General features: G+C 41.2%; 1 long non-coding RNA gene across 1 annotated transcript; it reads right to left on the bottom strand.

Moving 5' to 3' along the window:
* Positions 1 to 17,040: 17,040 nt before the first annotated feature.
* On the bottom strand, positions 17,041 to 22,484 carry LOC121521493. The gene is made up of 2 exons (XR_005992857.1): positions 22,328 to 22,484; positions 17,041 to 18,236 (listed from the first exon to the last, which is right to left on the bottom strand). It is a non-coding gene; the product is annotated as an uncharacterized LOC121521493 (long non-coding RNA).
* Positions 22,485 to 23,955: the final 1,471 nt, after the last annotated feature.

The raw sequence follows: 23,955 nt of genomic DNA, 5'->3' as shown, positions 1-23,955 counted from the left end.
TGGGCTAAATATTGGCCTGAATATGGGTGCATATTGGGCTAAATATTGGCCTGAATATGGGTGCATATTGGGCTAAATATTTGCCTGAATATGGGTCTATGGTGGGCTAAATATTGGCTTTTATATGGGTCTATGTTAGACTGAATATTGGCCTGAATATGGGTTTTAAATTGGACCAAATATTGGCCTAAATATGGGTCTATATTGGACTGAATATTGGCCTGAATATGGGTCTATCTCCGGCTAAATATTGGCCTGAATTTCAGCACATATTGGGCTAAACATTGGCCTGAATATGGGTGTATATTGGGCTAAATGTTGGCCTGAATATCGGCATATATGAGGCTTAATATTGGCCTGAATATGGGTGTATATTGGGCTAAATGTTGGCCTGAATATCGGCATATATGAGGCTTAATATTGGCCTGAATATGGGTGCATATTGGGAAAAATATTGGCCTGAATATGGCTGTATATTGGGCTAAATATTGGCCTGAATATGGGTGTATATTGGGCTAAATATAAGCCTGAATATGGGTGTAAATTGGGCTAAATATTGGCCTGAATATGGGTGTATATTGGGCTAATTATTGGCCTGAATATCGGCATATATGAGGCTTAATATTGGCCTGAATATGGGTGTATATTGGGAAAAATATTGGCCTGAATATGGCTGTATATTGGGCTAAATATTGGCCTGAATATGGGTGTATATTGGGCTAAATATTGGCCTGAATATGGGTGCATATTGGGCTAAATATTGGCCTGAATATGGGTGCATATTGGGCTAAATATTGGCCTGAATATGGGTGCATATTGGGCTAAATATAAGCCTGAATATGGGTCTATGGTGGGCTAAATATTGGCTTTTATATGGGTCTATGTTAGACTGAATATTGGCCTGAATATGGGTTTTAAATTGGACCAAATATTGGCCTAAATATGGGTCTATATTGGACTGAATATTGACCTGAATATGGGTCTATCTCCGGCTAAATATTGGCCTGAATTTCAGCACATATTGGGCTAAACATTGGCCTGAATATGGGTGTATATTGGGCTAAATGTTGGCCTGAATATCGGCATATATGAGGCTTAATATTGGCCTGAATATGGGTGTATATTGGGCTAAATGTTGGCCTGAATATCGGCATATATGAGGCTTAATATTGGCCTGAATATGGGTGCATATTGGGAAAAATATTGGCCTGAATATGGCTGTATATTGGGCTAAATATTGGCCTGAATATGGGTGTATATTGGGCTAAATATTGGCCTGAATATAGGTGCATATTAGGCTAAATATTGGCCTGAATATGGGTGTATATTGGGCTAAATATTGGCCTGAATATCGGCATATATGAGGCTTAATATTGGCCTGAATATGGGTGTATATTGGGAAAAACATTGGCCTGAATATGGCTGTATATTGGGCTAAATATTGGCCTGAATATGGGTGTATATTGGGCTAAATATAAGCCTGAATATGGGTGTATATTGGGCTAAATATTGGCCTGAATATGGGTGTAAATTGGGAAAAATATTGGCCTGTATATGGCTGTATATTGGGCTAAATATTGGCCTGAATATAGGTGCATATTAGGCTAAATATTGGCCTGAATATGGGTGTATATTGGGCTAAATATTGGCCTGAATATCGGCATATATGAGGCTTAATATTGGCCTGAATATGGGTGTATATTGGGAAAAATATTGGCCTGAATATGGCTGTATATTGGGCTAAATATTGGCCTGAATATGGGTGTATATTGGGCTAAATATAAGCCTGAATATGGGTGTATATTGGGCTAAATATTGGCCTGAATATGGGTGTAAATTGGGAAAAATATTGGCCTGTATATGGCTGTATATTGGGCTAAATATTGGCCTGAATATGGGTGTATATTGGGCTAAATATAAGCCTGAATATGGGTGTATATTGGGCTAAATATTGGCCTGAATATGGGTGCATATTGGGCTAAATATTGGCCTGAATATGGGTGTATATTGGACTAAATATTGGCCTGAATATGGGTGTATAATGGGCTAAATATTGGCCTGAATATAGGTGCATATTAGGCTAAATATTGGCCTGAATATGGGTGTATATTGGGCTAAATATTTGCCTGAATATGGGTGTATATTGAGCTAAATATTGGCCTGAATATCGGCATATATGAGGCTAAATATTGGCCTGAATATGGGAGCATATTGGGCTAAACATTGGCCTGAATATGGGTGCATACTGGGCTAAATATTGGCCTGAATATGGGTGCATATTGGGCTAAATATTGGCCTGAATATGGGTGCATATTGGGCTAAATATTGGCCTGAATATGGGTGCATACAGGGCTAAATATTGGCCTGAATATGGGTGCATACTGGGCTAAATATTGGCCTGAATATGGGTGCATACTGAGCTAAATATTGGCCTGAATATGGGTGCATATTGGGCTAAATATTGGCCTGAATATGGGTGCATACTGGGCTAAATATTGGCCTGAATATGGGTGCATACTGGGCTAAATATTGGCCTGAATATGGGTGCATATTGGGCTAAATATTGGCCTGAATATGGGTGCATATTGGACTGAATATTGGCCTGAATATGGGTGTAAATTGGGCTAAATATTGGCCTGAATATGGGTGTATATTGGGCTAAATATTGGCCTGAATATCGGCATATACGAGGCTTAATATTGGCCTGAATATGGCTGTATATTGGGCTAAATATTGGCCTGAATATGGGTGTATATTGGGCTAAATATAAGCCTGAATATGGGTGTATATTGGGCTAAATATTGGCCTGAATATGGGTGTATATTGGGAAAAATATTGGCCTGAATATGGCTGTATATTGGGCTAAATATTGGCCTGAATATGGGTGTATATTGGGCTAAATATTGGCCTGAATATGGGTGTATATTGGGCTAAATATTGGCCTGAATATGGGTGCATATTGGGCTAAATATTGGCCTGAATATGGGTGTATATTGGACTAAATATTGGCCTGAATATGGGTGTATATTGGGCTAAATATTGGCCTGAATATAGGTGCATATTAGGCTAAATATTGGCCTGAATATGGGTGTATATTGAGCTAAATATTGGCCTGAATATCGGCATATATGAGGCTAAATATTGGCCTGAATATGGGAGCATATTGGGCTAAATATTGGCCTGAATATGGGTGCATACTGGGCTAAATATTGGCCTGAATATGGGTGCATATTGGGCTAAATATTGGCCTGAATATGGGTGCATATTGGGCTAAATATTGGCCTGAATATGGGTGCATATTGGGCTAAATATTGGCCTGAATATGGGTGCATATTGGGCTAAATATTGGCCTGAATATGGGTGCATACTAAATATTGGCCTGAATATGGGTGTATATTGGGCTAAATATTGGCCTGAATATGGGTGCATATTGGGCTAAATATTGGCCTGAATATGGGTGCATACAGGGCTAAATATTGGCCTGAATATGGGTGCATACAGGGCTAAATATTGGCCTGAATATGGGTGCATACTGGGCTAAATATTGGCCTGAATATGGGTGCATACTGGGCAAAATATTGGCCTGAATATGGGTGCATATTGGGCTAAATATTGGCCTGAATATGGGTGCATACTGGGCTAAATATTGGCCTGAATATGGGTGCATACTGGGCTAAATATTGGCCTGAATATGGGTGCATATTGGGCTAAATATTGGCCTGAATATGGGTGCATATTGGACTGAATATTGGCCTGAATATGGGTGTATATTGGGCTAAATGTTGGCCTGAATATCGGCATATATGAGGCTTAATATTGGCCTGAATATGGGTGTATATTGGGCTAAATGTTGGCCTGAATATCGGCATATATGAGGCTTAATATTGGCCTGAATATGTGTGCATAAAAATATTGGCCTGAATATGGCTGTATATTGGGCTAAATATTGGCCTGAATATGGGTGTATATTGGGCTAAATATAAGCCTGAATATGGGTGTAAATTGGGCTAAATATCGGCCTGAATATGGGTGTATATTGGGCTAAATATTGGCCTGAATATCGGCATATATGAGGCTTAATATTGGCCTGAATATGGGTGTATATTGGGAAAAATATTGGCCTGAATATGGCTGTATATTGGGCTAAATATTGGCCTGAATATGGGTGTATATTGGGCTAAATATAAGCCTGAATATGGGTGTATATTGGGCTAAATATTGGCCTGAATATGGCTGTATATTGGGAAAAATATTGGCCTGAATATGGCTGTATATTGGGCTAAATATTGGCCTGAATATGGGTGTATATTGGGCTAAATATAAGCCTGAATATGGGTGTATATTGGGCTAAATATTGGCCTGAATATGGGTGCATATTGGGCTAAATATTGGCCTGAATATGGGTGTATATTGGACTAAATATTGGCCTGAATATGGGTGTATATTGGGCTAAATATTGGCCTGAATATAGGTGCATATTAGGCTAAATATTGGCCTGAATATGGGTGTATATTGGGCTAAATATTTGCCTGAATATGGGTGTATATTGAGCTAAATATTGGCCTGAATATCGGCGTATATGAGGCTAAATATTGGCCTGAATATGGGAGCATATTGGGCTAAACATTGGCCTGAATATGGGTGCATACTGGGCTAAATATTGGCCTGAATATGGGTGCATATTGGGCTAAATATTGGCCTGAATATGGGTGCATATTGGGCTAAATATTGGCCTGAATATGGGTGCATACAGGGCTAAATATTGGCCTGAATATGGGTGCATACTGGGCTAAATATTGGCCTGAATATGGGTGCATACTGGGCTAAATATTGGCCTGAATATGGGTGCATATTGGGCTAAATATTGGCCTGAATATGGGTGCATACTGGGCTAAATATTGGCCTGAATATGGGTGCATACTGGGCTAAATATTGGCCTGAATATGGGTGCATATTGGGCTAAATATTGGCCTGAATATGGGTGCATATTGGACTGAATATTGGCCTGAATATGGGTGTATATTGGGATAAATTTTGGCTAAAATATGAATATGGGTGTATATTGGGCTAAATATTGGCCTGAATATGGGCATATATTCAGGCTAATATTGGCCTGAATATGGGTGTATATTGGGAAAAATATTGGCCTGAATATGGCTGTATATTGGGCTAAATATTGGCCTGAATATGGGTGTATATTGGGCTAAATATAAGCCTGAATATGGGTGTATATTGGGCTAAATATTGGCCTGAATATGGGTGTATATTGGGAAAAATATTGGCCTGAATATGGCTGTATATTGGGCTAAATATTGGCCTGAATATGGCTGTATATTTGGCTAAATATTGGCCTGAATATGGGTGCATATTGGGCTAAATATTGGCCTGAATATGGGTGTATATTGGACTAAATATTGGCCTGAATATGGGTGTATATTTGGCTAAATATTGGCCTGAATATAGGTGCATATTAGGCTAAATATTGGCCTGAATATGGGTGTATATTGGGCTAAATATTTGCCTGAATATGGGTGTATATTGAGCTAAATATTGGCCTGAATATCGGCATATATGAGGCTAAATATTGGCCTGAATATGGGAGCATATTGGGCTAAATATTGGCCTGAATATGGGTGTATACTGGGCTAAATATTGGCCTGAATATGGGTGCATATTGGGCTAAATATTGGCCTGAATATGGGTGCATATTGGGCTAAATATTGGCCTGAATATGGGTGCATACAGGGCTAAATATTGGCCTGAATATGGGTGCATACTGGGCTAAATATTGGCCTGAATATGGGTGCATACTGGGCTAAATATTGGCCTGAATATGGGTGCATATTGGACTGAATATTGGCCTGAATATGGGTGTATATTGGGCTAAATATTGGCCTGAATAGCACATACTGGGCTAAATATTGGCCTGAATATGGGTGCATATTGGGCTAAATATTGGCCTGAATATGGGTGCATATTGGACTGAATATTGGCCTGAATATGGGTGTAAATTGGGCTAAATATTGGCCTGAATATGGGTGTATATTGGGCTAAATATTGGCCTGAATATCGGCATATACGAGGCTTAATATTGGCCTGAATATGGGTGTATATTGGGAAAAATATTGGCCTGAATATGGCTGTATATTGGGCTAAATATTGGCCTGAATATGGGTGTATATTGGGCTAAATATAAGCCTGAATATGGGTGTATATTGGGCTAAATATTGGCCTGAATATGGGTGTATATTGGGAAAAATATTGGCCTGAATATGGCTGTATATTGGGCTAAATATGGGCCTGAATATGGCTGTATATTGGGCTAAATATTGGCCTGAATATGGGTGCATATTGGGCTAAATATTGGCCTGAATATGGGTGTATATTGGACTAAATATTGGCCTGAATATGGGTGTATATTGGGCTAAATATTGGCCTGAATATAGGTGCATATTAGGCTAAATATTGGCCTGAATATGGGTGTATATTGGGCTAAATATTTGCCTGAATATGGGTGTATATTGAGCTAAATATTGGCCTGAATATCGGCATATATGAGGCTAAATATTGGCCTGAATATGGGAGCATATTGGGCTAAATATTGGCCTGAATATGGGTGCATACTGGGCTAAATATTGGCCTGAATATGGGTGCATATTGGGCTAAATATTGGCCTGAATATGGGTGCATATTGGGCTAAATATTGGCCTGAATATGGGTGCATACAGGGCTAAATATTGGCCTGAATATGGGTGCATACTGGGCTAAATATTGGCCTGAATATGGGTGCATACTGGGCTAAATATTGGCCTGAATATGGGTGCATATTGGGCTAAATATTGGCCTGAATATGGGTGCATACTGGGCTAAATATTGGCCTGAATATGGGTGCATACAGGGCTAAATATTGGCTAAAATATGAATCTATTTTCTACTTAATATTTGCTTAAATATGGGCCAATATTCAGCTAAGTATTGGCCTAAATATGGGTTTATATTGGGATAAATCTGGGTCTGAATATGACTCTATGTTGGGCAAAATATGGGTGTATATTGGGCTAAATATTGGGCTAAATGTGGGCCTAAGCATTGTGCTAAATATTGGCCTGACTATGGGTCTGTATTGGGCTTAATATTTGGCTGAACATCAGTGTATATTGGGCGAAATATTGGCCTAAATATGGGCCTATGTTGGGCTAAATATTGAATTAAACATGGGTCTATATTGGACAAATATTGGCCTGAATATTGGCCAAAATTGGGCCTATTTTGGCCTAAATATGGGGCCATTTTTGGGCTAAATATTGGCTTAAGTATGGGCCTAAATTTGACTAAATATTGGCCTGACAATGGGTCTATTTTGGGCAAGATATCAGTGTATATTGGGAAAATATTGGCCTGAATATGGGTGTATATTGGGCTAAATATTGGCCTGAATATGGGTGCATATTGGGCTAAATATTGGCCTGAATATAGGTGCATATTGGGCTAAATATTGGCCTGAATATGGGTGCATATTGGGCTAAATATTTGCCTGAATATGGGTCTATGGTGGGCTAAATATTGGCTTTTATATGGGTCTATGTTAGACTGAATATTGGCCTGAATATGGGTTTTAAATTGGACCAAATATTGGCCTAAATATGGGTCTATATTGGACTGAATATTGGCCTGAATATGGGTCTATCTCCGGCTAAATATTGGCCTGAATTTCAGCACATATTGGGCTAAACATTGGCCTGAATATGGGTGTATATTGGGCTAAATGTTGGCCTGAATATCGGCATATATGAGGCTTAATATTGGCCTGAATATGGGTGTATATTGGGCTAAATGTTGGCCTGAATATCGGCATATATGAGGCTTAATATTGGCCTGAATATGGGTGCATATTGGGAAAAATATTGGCCTGAATATGGCTGTACATTGGGCTAAATATTGGCCTGAATATGGGTGTATATTGGGCTAAATATAAGCCTGAATATGGGTGTAAATTGGGCTAAATATTGGCCTGAATATGGGTGTATATTGGGCTAAATATTGGCCTGAATATGGGTGTATATTGGGAAAAATATTGGCCTGAATATGGCTGTATATTGGGCTAAATATGGGCCTGAATATGGCTGTATATTGGGCTAAATATTGGCCTGAATATGGGTGCATATTGGGCTAAATATTGGCCTGAATATGGGTGTATATTGGACTAAATATTGGCCTGAATATGGGTGTATATTGGGCTAAATATTGGCCTGAATATAGGTGCATATTAGGCTAAATATTGGCCTGAATATGGGTGTATATTGGGCTAAATATTTGCCTGAATATGGGTGTATATTGAGCTAAATATTGGCCTGAATATCGGCATATATGAGGCTAAATATTGGCCTGAATATGGGAGCATATTGGGCTAAATATTGGCCTGAATATGGGTGCATACTGGGCTAAATATTGGCCTGAATATGGGTGCATATTGGGCTAAATATTGGCCTGAATATGGGTGCATATTGGGCTAAATATTGGCCTGAATATGGGTGCATACAGGGCTAAATATTGGCCTGAATATGGGTGCATACTGGGCTAAATATTGGCCTGAATATGGGTGCATACTGGGCTAAATATTGGCCTGAATATGGGTGCATATTGGGCTAAATATTGGCCTGAATATGGGTGCATACTGGGCTAAATATTGGCCTGAATATGGGTGCATACAGGGCTAAATATTGGCTAAAATATGAATCTATTTTCTACTTAATATTTGCTTAAATATGGGCCAATATTCAGCTAAGTATTGGCCTAAATATGGGTTTATATTGGGATAAATCTGGGTCTGAATATGACTCTATGTTGGGCAAAATATGGGTGTATATTGGGCTAAATATTGGGCTAAATGTGGGCCTAAGCATTGTGCTAAATATTGGCCTGACTATGGGTCTGTATTGGGCTTAATATTTGGCTGAACATCAGTGTATATTGGGCGAAATATTGGCCTAAATATGGGCCTATGTTGGGCTAAATATTGAATTAAACATGGGTCTATATTGGACAAATATTGGCCTGAATATTGGCCAAAATTGGGCCTATTTTGGCCTAAATATGGGGCCATTTTTGGGCTAAATATTGGCTTAAGTATGGGCCTAAATTTGACTAAATATTGGCCTGACAATGGGTCTATTTTGGGCAAGATATCAGTGTATATTGGGAAAATATTGGCCTGAATATGGGTGTATATTGGGCTAAATATTGGCCTGAATATGGGTGCATATTGGGCTAAATATTGGCCTGAATATAGGTGCATATTGGGCTAAATATTGGCCTGAATATGGGTGCATATTGGGCTAAATATTTGCCTGAATATGGGTCTATGGTGGGCTAAATATTGGCTTTTATATGGGTCTATGTTAGACTGAATATTGGCCTGAATATGGGTTTTAAATTGGACCAAATATTGGCCTAAATATGGGTCTATATTGGACTGAATATTGGCCTGAATATGGGTCTATCTCCGGCTAAATATTGGCCTGAATTTCAGCACATATTGGGCTAAACATTGGCCTGAATATGGGTGTATATTGGGCTAAATGTTGGCCTGAATATCGGCATATATGAGGCTTAATATTGGCCTGAATATGGGTGTATATTGGGCTAAATGTTGGCCTGAATATCGGCATATATGAGGCTTAATATTGGCCTGAATATGGGTGCATATTGGGAAAAATATTGGCCTGAATATGGCTGTACATTGGGCTAAATATTGGCCTGAATATGGGTGTATATTGGGCTAAATATAAGCCTGAATATGGGTGTAAATTGGGCTAAATATTGGCCTGAATATGGGTGTATATTGGGCTAAATATTGGCCTGAATATCGGCATATATGAGGCTTAATATTGGCCTGAATATGGGTGTATATTGGGCTAAATATTGGCCTGAATATGGGTGTATATTGGGCTAAATATTGGCCTGAATATGGGTGTATATTGGGCTAAATATTGGCCTGAATATGGCTGCATATTGGGCTAAATATTGGCCTGAATATGGGTGCATATTGGGCTAAATATTGGCCTGAATATGGGTGCATATTGGGCTAAATATAAGCCTGAATATGGGTCTATGGTGGGCTAAATATTGGCTTTTATATGGGTCTATGTTAGACTGAATATTGGCCTGAATATGGGTTTTAAATTGGACCAAATATTGGCCTAAATATGGGTCTATATTGGACTGAATATTGACCTGAATATGGGTCTATCTCCGGCTAAATATTGGCCTGAATTTCAGCACATATTGGGCTAAACATTGGCCTGAATATGGGTGTATATTGGGCTAAATGTTGGCCTGAATATCGGCATATATGAGGCTTAATATTGGCCTGAATATGGGTGTATATTGGGCTAAATGTTGGCCTGAATATCGGCATATATGAGGCTTAATATTGGCCTGAATATGGGTGCATATTGGGAAAAATATTGGCCTGAATATGGCTGTATATTGGGCTAAATATTGGCCTGAATATGGGTGTATATCGGGCTAAATATTGGCCTGAATATAGGTGCATATTAGGCTAAATATTGGCCTGAATATGGGTGTATATTGGGCTAAATATTGGCCTGAATATCGGCATATATGAGGCTTAATATTGGCCTGAATATGGGTGTATATTGGGAAAAATATTGGCCTGAATATGGCTGTATATTGGGCTAAATATTGGCCTGAATATGGGTGTATATTGGGCTAAATATAAGCCTGAATATGGGTGTATATTGGGCTAAATATTGGCCTGAATATGGGTGTAAATTGGGAAAAATATTGGCCTGAATATGGCTGTATATTGGGCTAAATATTGGCCTGAATATGGGTGTATATTGGGCTAAATATAAGCCTGAATATGGGTGTATATTGGGCTAAATATTGGCCTGAATATGGGTGCATATTGGGCTAAATATTGGCCTGAATATGGGTGTATATTGGACTAAATATTGGCCTGAATATGGGTGTATATTGGGCTAAATATTGGCCTGAATATAGGTGCATATTAGGCTAAATATTGGCCTGAATATGGGTGTATATTGGGCTAAATATTTGCCTGAATATGGGTGTATATTGAGCTAAATATTGGCCTGAATATAGGTGCATATTAGGCTAAATATTGGCCTGAATATGGGTGTATATTGGGCTAAATATTTGCCTGAATATGGGTGTATATTGGGCTAAATATTTGCCTGAATATGGGTGTATATTGAGCTAAATATTGGCCTGAATATAGGTGCATATTAGGCTAAATATTGGCCTGAATATGGGTGTATATTGAGCTAAATATTGGCCTGAATATCGGCATATATGAGGCTAAATATTGGCCTGAATATGGGAGCATATTGGGCTAAATATTGGCCTGAATATGGGTGCATACTGGGCTAAATATTGGCCTGAATATGGGTGCATATTGGGCTAAATATTGGCCTGAATATGGGTGCATATTGGGCTAAATATTGGCCTGAATATGGGTGCATACAGGGCTAAATATTGGCCTGAATATGGGTGCATACTGGGCTTAATATTGGCCTGAATATGGGTGTATATTGGGAAAAATATTGGCCTGAATATGGCTGTATATTGGGCTAAATATTGGCCTGAATATGGGTGTATATTGGGCTAAATATAAGCCTGAATATGGGTGTATATTGGGCTAAATATTGGCCTGAATATGGGTGCATATTGGGCTAAATATTGGCCTGAATATAGGTGCATATTAGGCTAAATATTGGCCTGAATATGGGTGTATATTGGGCTAAATATTTGCCTGAATATGGGTGTATATTGAGCTAAATATTGGCCTGAATATCGGCATATATGAGGCTAAATATTGGCCTGAATATGGGAGCATATTGGGCTAAATATTGGCCTGAATATGGGTGCATACTGGGCTAAATATTGGCCTGAATATGGGTGCATATTGGGCTAAATATTGGCCTGAATATGGGTGCATATTGGGCTAAATATTGGCCTGAATATGGGTGCATACAGGGCTAAATATTGGCCTGAATATGGGTGCATACTGGGCTAAATATTGGCCTGAATATGGGTGCATACTGGACTAAATATTGGCCTGAATATGGGTGCATATTGGGCTAAATATTGGCCTGAATATGGGTGCATACTGGGCTAAATATTGGCCTGAATATGGGTGCATACTGGGCTAAATATTGGCCTGAATATGGGTGCATATTGGGCTAAATATTGGCCTGAATATGGGTGTATATTGGGCTAAATATTAGCCTTTTCATAAAGGTTGTAGATATTCACCTATAATGGCTTTTATTTGCCTTAGTTTACCTACATTTTCTGTAACTATCAGCCAGTATTGATCATAAATATCTGGCACATAGAAATATGTTTGTGGAGTTTTTGGCAGCATTCATTTAATAAAAACAACTTCACTATCTGTTAGCATGGGTTAGCATGTTCCACACCTACACCAGCAGGGTTAGGGTTAGTAAATGAAGTTTCTCTGCTCTCTCTGTCAGCTTGCTGACTCAGTTCTTTTTCTGTGTACTCCAGGTCTACAAATATCCTCTCGCGTTCACAGTAAATGCCACATCATCATCACTGGAGTGGAAATTGCGCATGTCATCTTAGTTTTAGCTTGGTGTGGTGTTATTGTCCCTGTAGAAGCTCGCAGATTCACAGAGCTGATCAGAGGGTCAGTGCATGGAGGAAGGAAACAAAATGCTGAAAGTTGCACCCTAAAGTAGTGCCTGACAGGGTGGGGGGGGAGAAGTGCTTTGTATGCTTTTGACACAGTATAGAGGCGAGCTGGCATACTTTCTTGGCTCATTTTAACATAAAACATTAAACTATGAAGATAAAATGTTCCCGTCTAAAACCGCTATGTGCCTGATCTCTGAGCTCGTAATAACCACCAGATCTACTTTCACAGAAATCACTGGAGGCTAATGCCACTACGCCTAGCACCTCATACCACCCAACTTCAAAAACCCTGAAATGTCCCTTTAAGAGCTTGTTCTGTTACACACACTTGTTAAACATGGTTAAAAACTGAGAAATATGCAGGAGTGCATGTACAAAACGACTCCCTGATGCCCATGACTTCCAGGTCATGTGACAGCATTTATTCTGTTCAGGGGCTTCTTTAGCTGCCGTTCTGTGTCAGTATGTCAGTAAACGATCGACAGGCTGCTCTTTGTCATGCTTTTATTTTGAAATCTGTCCTTAATTTCCTGTTTGTAAAAACCTGATCTCATTGAGCAAAAGCATGTAAAAACACATGCTAGGTTTAAGGTTTAGGTGGGCTTTTTAGACAAAAAGAGGGACTCTGAAGAGAGGACTGAGGGGTTAAAGTCAAACCAAGTCTTCAGACCGCTGTGACGTCGTCAGAGGAACAACAGAGGGTCGACACGGCGATCACTGATAAAGACAAGCAGAGATAAAGGTCTGAACACAGAGAGACCGAGGAGAGCAGGAAGTACACTTTTATCAGAGAGGAGAAATCCTGAGGGACGCTCAGAGAGGAGGAAGACCATCATCATCATCCTCATCCTCAGCTTCATAGCCATCATCATCATCATCATCATCTTCATCACAAACTGTGGGAGGGGAAACCTTTCATAGCACTTCTTAGTTCTGATGAATCTGTTGTGTTAGAGACGTGCTCATTGGTTAACCACTGAGAGAGGAAGAGTTTATCAAAGTTTAAACTCTGTTAGAAGGTGAAAAGTTCTCATTCTTGTTAAAGTGAAACTAAAAAACCCTGAAACATCACAGTGACAGAAATATTCAGAGCCTCTACAACAAGACTGAGGAGAGCTCAGTCAGAGGGACCATCAGGTTCTCGGTCTCCTCTCTGATCCCCTGATGGTGACCAGCTCTAGGAGAGTCCTGGTTGGTCCAGACTTCTTCATGTGAGAATTCTGGAGGCCACCGTTCTCTGGGGAACCTTCAGAGCAGCAGAAATGTTTCTGTAGTCTTCCTCAGATCTGTACCTGTCAACGATCCTGTCTCTGCAGCTCCTCTGACCTTTGACCCTTGGTTTCTGCTCTGATATCACTGTCAGCTGTGAGGTCTTCTATGGAGAGGGGCGGGGCTTTAGAATCATGTCCAATCAGGTAAAGTTAGCACAGGTGGACTCCAGTGGAGGTGTAGAAACATCTCAGCAGAGACATGGAGGAACCTGAGCTACAGTTACACCTGAATACTGATGTCAGGGTGAGATTTTTTTTTTTTTTTTTTGAATAAATTTCTAAAATTCTGTCTTCATGTTGTAATGATGGGGTACGGAGAGTAGATTAAGGAGAATTTTTTTTTTTGGACTTTAGCATCAGGATGAAACAAGAAAACATAAAAATGGAAAGGGGTCTGAATGATTTTAAAATGTTAAAATAAAGGTAAATTTGTCTATTTACTTGCTTGAGAACCAAATGTGGATTAATCCGCCACAGAAAATAGTCCCTGAGGAATCTCTGACTTGCTCTTAGATGATCTATAGTTTGTTGTGGATTTTTAAATCATGAAACTGTGTATTTTTGTTATTCTGACAAGCAAACACAGATTTATGGGCGTTCACTCGTGGTATTTTTTCTCTTGGGTTGCCGTGATCAGAAACTCTTCTTCATAAAACCATTTCCTGTCCCAGTGGAGTAAACTGGCCTGGTAATGGGAGCGGCTTCATTTCCAGTAACTTTAAAGCAGGGTGAGCCTCCTGCAGCTTTAAATGTGGGTCGAACAGAAGGTGTGATGGGAAAAAACACCTCATTAAGGGTTCGGTTTCAGAGCTGGATTACATAATGTCACTAAGAAGAACAAACTTCTTTTTCCTGGCAGAAAATAAAGACAAAGACTGGGAGAGGTAGAAACCTGGACGACACGCCGACCGCCACTTAGTCTAAAAATAGAAACGGAGCTGGAGGGACCCTGAGAGGAGAGGGAAAAAGACTTTTATTTTGGAGAGCAGATGATGGAAAAGACAGAAAGATCAGGAATGTGGAGGATGGACAGAGAGAGCTGTCCTATTTGGAGAACTTAGAAAGTTACATTTAAAGGTACAGTACGCAGAATTCTGCACTGAAACGTCCATATCAATTTAAAACGACTACTCTTCTATCATGGGTTTTTAGAAGACCTTTAGTTCCTCATCGCCAACCACTTTCAAAGTAAGAGAAAACATTATCTTTACTTTTCACAGGCTTTTTGATGTTTTGATGGACTTAAAAAGTGAAACAGTGCTGTAAAAAATATCTCCCCCTTTCTGATTTCTTTTTTTTTTTATGCATATTTGTCACTAAAATGTTTCAGATCATTAAAAGGAATGTTAATATCAGACAGAAATAACCGGAGTTAATACAAAAGTCTGTTTTAAAATGATGATTTCATTTATTGAAGGCAAAAGCCTTCCTAACCCTGTGTGAAAAAGTCATGACCACCGTATTAAATCACAAATAAACAAGAAATCAGGAGGGTTCAATTATTGTTCACAGCACTGGAGCATGGGACTCCAAAGGTTAAGGCATGTCAGCGAATTTTTACAGTTCAGTATTTATTTACAGTGTGTGAGGATGTCGGGACCAAACGTGAGCACTGTTGTGTTCATGGGTTATAAGACGACACTTCAGGTACCTGTTAGTAACTTCCTGTTTCCCTCAAACTTCCCCTCCGGCGCTTTCCTCTTGTCCTTTAAACCAAACCAGACCCAGATGTTCCTGCAGACCCTTCTGCCGACCTCCAGATCACTAAACTCTACAATTACCTGGACTACAGCTGAGAGGTGAACCAATCAAAACTTTGGATACTGATTTGTTTCTGTAGTGACCCATCCCTGTTTGGGACAGGCGTTAATATGGAAGAAGAAAAAGCTCCACCTCCTCCACCCCAGCCTCCTCCTTTATAGACTAAAGCTCCACCTCCTCCACCCCAGCCTCCTCCTTTATAGACTAAAGCTCCACCTCCTCCACCCCAGCCTCCTCCTTTATAGACTAAAGCTCCACCTCCTCCACCCTAGCCTCCTCCTTTATAGACTAAAGCTCCACCTCCTCCACCCCAGCCTCCTCCTTTATAGACTAAAGCTCCACCTCCTCCACCCTAGCCTCCTCCTTTATAGACTAAAGCTCCACCTCCTCCACCCCAGCCTCCTCCTTTATAGACTAAAGCTCCACCTCCTCCACCCAAGCCTCCTCCTTTATAGACTAAAGCTCCACCTCCTCCACCCCAGCCTCCTCCTTTATAGACTAAAGCTCCACCTCCTCCACCCCAGCCTCCTCCTTTATAGACCAAAGCTCCACCTCCTCCACCCCAGCCTCCTCCTTTATAGACTAAAGCTCCACCTCCTCCACCCCAGCCTCCTCCTTTATAGACTAAAGCTCCACCTCCTCCACCCCAGCCTCCTCCTTTATAGACTAAAGCTCCACCTCCTCCACCCCAGCCTCCTCCTTTATAGACTAAAGCTCCACCTCCTCCACCCTAGCCTCCTCCTTTATAGACTAAAGCTCCACCTCCTCCACCCCAGCCTCCTCCTTTATAGACTAAAGCTCCACCTCCTCCACCCTAGCCTCCTCCTTTATAGACTAAAGCTCCACCTCCTCCACCCCAGCCTCCTCCTTTATAGACCAAAGCTCCACCTCCTCCACCCCAGCCTCCTCCTTTATAGACCAAAGCTCCACCTCCTCCACCCCAGCCTCCTCCTTTATAGACTAAAGCTCCACCTCCTCCACCCCAGCCTCCTCCTTTATAGACTAAAGCTCCACCTCCTCCACCCCCTAAAGCTTCACTTACTCTGGTTATTTCTGAGGGATCAGCAGTGATGGTAAAATCCGTATCATTCTTTCTGAGTTGTTCTACATCAGAAATGATGGACTCTAGATTAGAACGTTTGGAGTTTGTAATCTCAGAGTCATCAGCAGTTTCTTTGAAAGTCAGATGTTTTGTTTTGAAAGCTCTTAATATGACTTCTTCAGTAATCACGCAAATATTGACATAAATATCAGAATTTAACACGAGAATGAAGCAGAAACAAGAAAACAACCATCAGAATTCTTCTTTCCACATATTTTATTCAAACATTTAGAATTAAACGATTCTGAGTAAAGACGTCCTGAAAACCTTTCAAATCCTCTAAATAAAGTCAAAGAAAGTTCAGCGTTAAATATGAGGAAGAATCACTAACCCCGCTAAGACACCTGCAGACACTGAAGTCCTCTAGAGTCAGATATTAACAGCTGAAACCTCCACAAAAGCTCTGATTGATTCCCCTCCATGTTAACTATATTCTAATAGAAAAATTAATGATGAAGAACAGGAAGGATTGCCTAAAAGAAGAAAACAGAAGAAGAAGAAAGTTCGTTTGGGTGAATTTTTCTTCTGGATTGTTCTGGATAAAGAAAGTGAAGAAGTCTTTGAAGTCACATGCTCAACAGTCAGATTCAGAAAGTTCACTGCTTGTTAAAGATTCAACATCAGTCTGTGTGAAAGTCGCCTTGATTTAGATATGTGAGCAGACAGCCTTAGTTAACCCTCTCTACCTCCACGTGGATCTAAGAACGTCTCCTACAGTCAGAGACCCCTCTCTACCTCCACGTGGATCTAAGAACGTCTCCTACAGTCAGAGACCCCTCTCTACCTCCACGTGGATCTAAGAACGTCTCCTACAGTCAGAGACCCCTCTCTACCTCCACGTGGATCTAAGAACGTCTCCTACAGTCAGAGACCCCTCTCTACCTCCACGTGGATCTAAGAACGTCTCCTACAGCAGTGAGAGGGTGGAGCTTTAGCTGAGATTTCTGCAGTAAGGACATAAGGATCTAGTTTCTGGTGTGTTTAATGAGCCAGTGTTAGCCAGTAGTGCAGCTCTGATGTTGTTTTGGGCTCTGATGATTAAAAGAAGTCAAAAGTCGTGGTGTTGTTCAGTCAGGGCGGCTCAGCGTCAGACACAGGCAGCCATTGTTCCAGCCTGATTTCCATCATGGCGTCTGACGGCGAGCTCAGCGTCAGTGTGTGATCAGTGACAGATAGAGTGACGCTGCTGCTGTGGAGAGAGAGAGAAGGAAAGAGAAGGATGGAGAGATGACATGGACGAGGACAAAGGCTTCATTCTTTGCCGGTGGTGAGCAGCTTCAGGGCTTTCTGGAGGTTCTGGATGGCCGTGCTCACATCCTCGTACTGCAGGGCGCTGCCCGCGTACTTACAGTACTTCTGCGCCTTGGCGAAGTCCTCTGGAGAGAGATGAACGCCGCCTGAAGGGAGGGAGGAAAAGAGCTGGTTAGGAGATAACAAGCAGAGTCAGTGACACAGAGAAAGAAGAGGAAGTGGGTGAGATCGGAGTCAGATATGAGCCAGCCAATCAGAAACAGGCATGGAGAGAGCCGCAGATGAATATCCAGGAGATTTTAGCTCTAAGGCCCATCCCTGACACCCAGACCCGGTTTAAGGCTTGGAACAACCAAATACTCCTCCGCTGTGTGGTATTGATGATTCTAGATCTGCCCGCCTCTGTCAGCAGACCCACAACGGCCAATGAGAGTGAGCGGACTGACCACATGTTACTTTGAAGCTCTTAAACATGGCAGTGAACATAAAGACAACTGTGGAGACTAAGACAGAGAGCTAGTGAAGGAACGGCTCCAACAGGACAAGTGTTTGATACTGGTCTGACTAGGTCTTAGATTTAGACTCTGATGACATTTTTCTCCTGGTTAAATTTAAAGAAAGAAAAGTAAATCATTTATCGTCCGAGTCCGACCAAACAAACACGCTGGCTGTGTGTAATCAATCACAGACAGACAGGATCCTCCAGATTAAACAGGACAGAACCATGGAGGACCTCTCTGAGAGATGAAACCAAATCTTCTCAGCTCTGTGTTTTCAGACTCTGGGATTCTGGCTCTTCTTCTGAACCGTCTCCCTGGGCGAGTCTGTCTAAATCTTTATTTTCCTGTTAAACAGAATCAGATAAAGCTGGAGTCTGGCTGCCAAGGAACATAGACCTCAACAGGACAGTGACACTAATCAGATGTTCTGTCTTCTCTCCTCTTTCCTCACTCGTTAAGTGAGGAATTAATTAATGATCCTGATTAATTAATGATGATTTAAGTGGCCTTTTTGGCTCGGTCACGTTCCAGGAACCAGCTTTAAACTCAGCAGAGCAGAGGAGACGTTCTGCTGCTCCTGCAGCTCGCTCCTCTCTCAGCCTCCACCCTTCAGAGTCCCTGAGGACGTTGGGAGTTATAGCCTCTTTGTAACGTGGGTGGAACGTATAGAATTCATCAAACTTCCTCCATAAACACGACTCTGCTGCTTTCACATGAGAGCAGGCGTTACCGGTGTCAGAGCAGAAACCCCCGACTCAAACATCCAGTCTGGAGAAAACACACGGTTAGTTTTAGAGTCCACACTGAGGAGTAGATCAGGTCCTCTGAGTCCTTAAAGATGCTGGTTGGTCTGCTCTGGTTCACCACCGTGGTCTGAAACCAGGACTCAGATCTAGAGACATCCTCAGAGGATTACTCTGTCAGATACTCTGTCATAGAAGGAGAAAGATGCAGGAGGGCAGGTACAAAATGACTCGCAAATCTGACACTATTACCCCCTGTAAATATCCCAGTTTAACTATCAAGATTGAAGATTTTAGAAAAACAAAAATAGATCTTTGTTATCGTGACGTTTTCCTAAACTATGGCTCTTTACTTCCTTTTTTTTTTTTTTTTAACATTTCATGTAAAATTCGATCCTAAAATCCAAATTTCCCCCCCGGCTGCTTTATTCAGATATAAACTTCTGATTCTGTGTATTTAGTAGTCCCGTTGATTAATCAGGGTCAAAATCTTCATTTTTGAGCATAAAGTTTTAAAATTCAACATTTGGTGTTAAAAATATGTAAAGGGACTGCCCTCTACAGGCTGAAACCGTCTACTGCAGCTAAACCAAGGCTGATAGAACAATGAGTGTGTTCTACATGATCAAATACACAGAATATGGACAAAAGTACTTGGCCACCAGCAGGTGTAATGGTCAGGTGGTTTATAAATCCATGAACTCTAACAGCCTCCTCTCTTCTCTGAAGGCTTTAACAACATCCTGGAGTGTTTCTGAGGGAATGTGTGTCCATTCATCCTGTAGAGCATTTATCAGGTCAGGCTCTGATGGTGGACCAGGAGGCCTGGACCACAGTTTCTGTTCCAGTCCATCCCAAAGGTGCTGGATGGGGTTGAGGTCAGGACTCTGGTCTTTCTAGTCCTTCTTTGGTCTCTGGGCCACAGTCCTGCTGGAATAGAAAAGGGCCTTCCCCAGACTGCTGCTACAATGATCCACCATGGCCCCCCCAACAAAACACTACCCACATTTCTTCAGTTTTCAGTCATAAATTAGTTTTTTATTTAGAATGGGCGGTTTGTACTTGAGAAGGAAGAAAAGATGTGATGGAACACATAGATGGGATTTTTGGTGTGTCTAGACCAGTGGTTCTGGTCTTGGAACTCTCCCATGATGCCATTGTTGCCCAGTCTCTTTCTGATTGGTTGAGTCATGACCTCTGACCTTAACTGAGTCAGTGAGGCCTGCAGGTCTTTAGATGTGGTTCTGGGTTCTTCTGGGACCTCCTGGATGAGTTGTCCATGTTCTTGGAGTCATGCTGGTAGGCCGGGCTCTCCTAGGAAGGTTCACCACTGTTCACAGTTTTCCCCAGTTGTGGGTAATGGCTCTCAGAGTCTCAAAGTCTTAGAACTGTCTCTGTAACCCTTTCAGACTGACAGATGTCAGAGACTTTGTTCCTCATCTGTTCTTCTCTAGATGGTTCCATGATGTGTTGGAGATCTTTAACCTACTTCACTGTCAGACCGGTTCTAGTTGAGGATTCTGGATCCAGCAGGTCTGGCAGGGATCAGGTCTGGGTGTGGATAGTCAAACTGAACTCAGCTTTATAAAAGTTACCTTGCACATAGGACCAGATAGGTTTGGCTTTTCCTTTGATAAATGAATATAAACTCTTTCATCGACTCTGGTTATCTTTGTCTGATATTAGAATGAGTCTGAAACATTTCAATGAGACAAATAAGCTTAAATAATATCAGGAAGGGAGGGAATCTTTCTCCTAGCAGTGTAGAAGCAGCTCAGCTGAAACTCTTTAGGGTCACTGGTGAATTCTGGTATTTAAGTCGACGGTGATTTAAAACTTGGCTTCAGTTCTGCACAGCAGTAGGGATAGATGTAGACGTCCACATGGCGACATCTTCTCTATCTGAGGTAATGTCCAGCACATGAAATAATAAGGACTCCTGATTATTCTTCTGCTCTGATGCAAACATACTGGGACGTCCTGAACCCTCTCAGAGCGCTTTGAGGGGGCGGAGCAGCAGATAACGTCTCTCTAGGCTCAGGACGGTCATAAAACATGATGGTCTGCTCCTAAAAACGTCCTGCAGCAGAACGGGCAGAAGAATGATTGAATAATGTTGCACCATCAGCCTCTAATCCCTCGGCTGGTTTCTCTCCTACAAAAAAAGATGGGACGGACTCACAAAGGTGCTGACTGCACACTCACAGTGTTAGGACGAGGTTTAGAGAGACCGCAGACACAAAAACACGACACTGGACGAGGAGAGGATCTAAAGATGGCACAAAAACTGATGTCAAGAGTCACTACTATTAGGACCACAGCTTCATTTAAGAATAAAACACTGAAAACCTTCAGCGCTGTGGTTCTTGTGTTTAGATGATATAATCTGTTATTTTATAGATCAGTATTACTAAAAAACAGCAGTCATTTTCTTTCACACAAAGCTGCCTCAGACGACAGAGAGAGCCGGTCTACAGGATTATAAAGTCTGATATCTGGACTCATTTTTAAACCAGAGCTGCAGTGTCTCTGCCTGGATGGATGCATTTATCTGTAAAAAAGCCTTTTCTTTAAAGCCAACACTGCTGAGAGAGAAGTGGAGCTGACTGTCAGTGAACAAATATAAAAATGTCTGAGAGAGAACCATGACACAGTAGAATGAATGAAAGGTAAAATAACTGAAATAAAAAGGTAAAGGCAGCAGAGAGAGAACGCAGAACCATCCATCTGGATTCATATGTGGGACCATGATCCAACAGTTTATCAGAGCGTCCCACACACCACAGAGGCTTAGACCAACAAGCAGCGGTGGAATCAGATTTATCTCAACATGGAAAGGACTGCAGAGAAGAGACGGCTGGAGGAGACTTTAAGGGTTCAGGTTCACCCCTGATCCTGATCAGATTTAGGTTCAGGTTATTAGAAAAGACGGTCGAGATGAAGGACAGACCAGCAGAGCTCCATGAACATATTTAGGCGGTTGTGTGGTCTTACCCTGCTGCTGGGCGCTGAGCAGTGATGGGTCGACAGACGGCAGAGTTCTAGGCACAGGCACGGGTTTAACAGCTTCTGAAGAACAAGGAAAATAAAGATGAATAATCTAAATAGAGAACGGATCCTGATGAGTCTGAGTCCGCCGCCATGTTGGGCCGTACTCATGGCTCCTTACCCTACCCCTATAAAAAGAGAACATTTTCACCACTCAGCATCCTGAGAGACTCTAAAACATTCTGATCAGGGAGCAACACTCTCACAACCACTATTCCAAAAAAGTTGGGGCGCTGTGTAAAATGTCAATAATGTTAATTTTAGACTACTTTCTTACTCTTATTCAATTTGCACACAGTAGGACTGATTTATCGACCTCTTTAATGATCAGTAGTGTATTTTTTGTACTCTGTCTTGTCAGCTGTGGTCCTGTCAGGTGTCTGCCCTTGTTTTTGGTACTTTTATGTGTGTTTTGTGTCAGTTTTATGTGGGACAACAGATGGAAATTAGCGACTTGCCAAATCTGGTGCAGCCATGTTTTCATTTACTTTGTGTGAATGACTGATGTCATTGCACGCTGTCCCATGCTAAATAAATAAACTCAAAACTAAAATCTAAATAAAGACCAAATGCAAAGACTCTCAAATTTCATAAACCCATATTTATTCACAATAGAAAATCATTCTACCATTTCATGAAAAATATGAACTCATTTTGATTTGATGACGGCAGCACATCTATAAAAAGCTGGGTTTCACCCGTGGTGATCTACAGGAGAAGTTCTGTACGCCAAAGAGGCCGAGCATGGAGGAGGCGGAGTTACCCTGACCCTCTCCTCCACCTCTACCTCTCCACATCATCACAGACCTTCAGGGCAGTTTAAGCTGACTTCATTAGAAATAAATAAACTTTAACACATTTTTACTCAGACGTGCTGATGTCTGCTTCTACAGACTTATCTGGACTCTAGATCAGGGGTGTCAAACTCAGTCACAGTAGGGGCCCAATCCTGAATTTAGGTCCAACCTGAGGGCCAAACAGGGTCCACATTAAACCATGACCTGTCAACCTCATTTTCACCAGCGATGAATCATGGGAGAAAACACCTTAGCACTGATGATAAATGATTCTGAGATTTAAAAAAGTCAAAATGGTGAGTTTAAAGGCTCAAAATCTGAGATAAAAATTCAAACTAATTAGCTCAAAAGGCATTTAAAGTCAAAATCATGTTTTTAAAAGGCAAATATATAAGAAAGAACGTTTAAATCAGGATTTTTAAAGGGATACGTCAACATTTTGGCAGATTGGCCCATCACCATAAATCCTGTAGTCTTACTAACAGGTTCGTTTCCTTTAGTTGTCAGTGGAAGCTGTTTTTAGATCAGCGGGGCTGAGGTACCAGCTGCTCTGCCAACTCTACGGAGTCTTACCGTATCTCAGCTTTCCCTCATCAAACTCATCAAATACACAATCCAACAACTCCACAACGCTCTGGTGGACACATTGTGACCTGCACATTCACCACGCTATGAAATAATAACGTATAATTATGTAACATCACAACACATGAAATACTCAGAACTACTTTCTTGAGTTAACCGCTGGGCGGAGTGACACAGTGCAGCAGCCATGCC

This window comes from Cheilinus undulatus, linkage group 14 (assembly GCF_018320785.1).
Source record: "Cheilinus undulatus linkage group 14, ASM1832078v1, whole genome shotgun sequence".
Lineage (NCBI taxonomy): Eukaryota > Metazoa > Chordata > Actinopteri > Labriformes > Labridae > Cheilinus > Cheilinus undulatus.
Note: the sequence above shows the minus strand (reverse complement) of the source record. Positions and strands in the feature narration are given on the sequence as shown.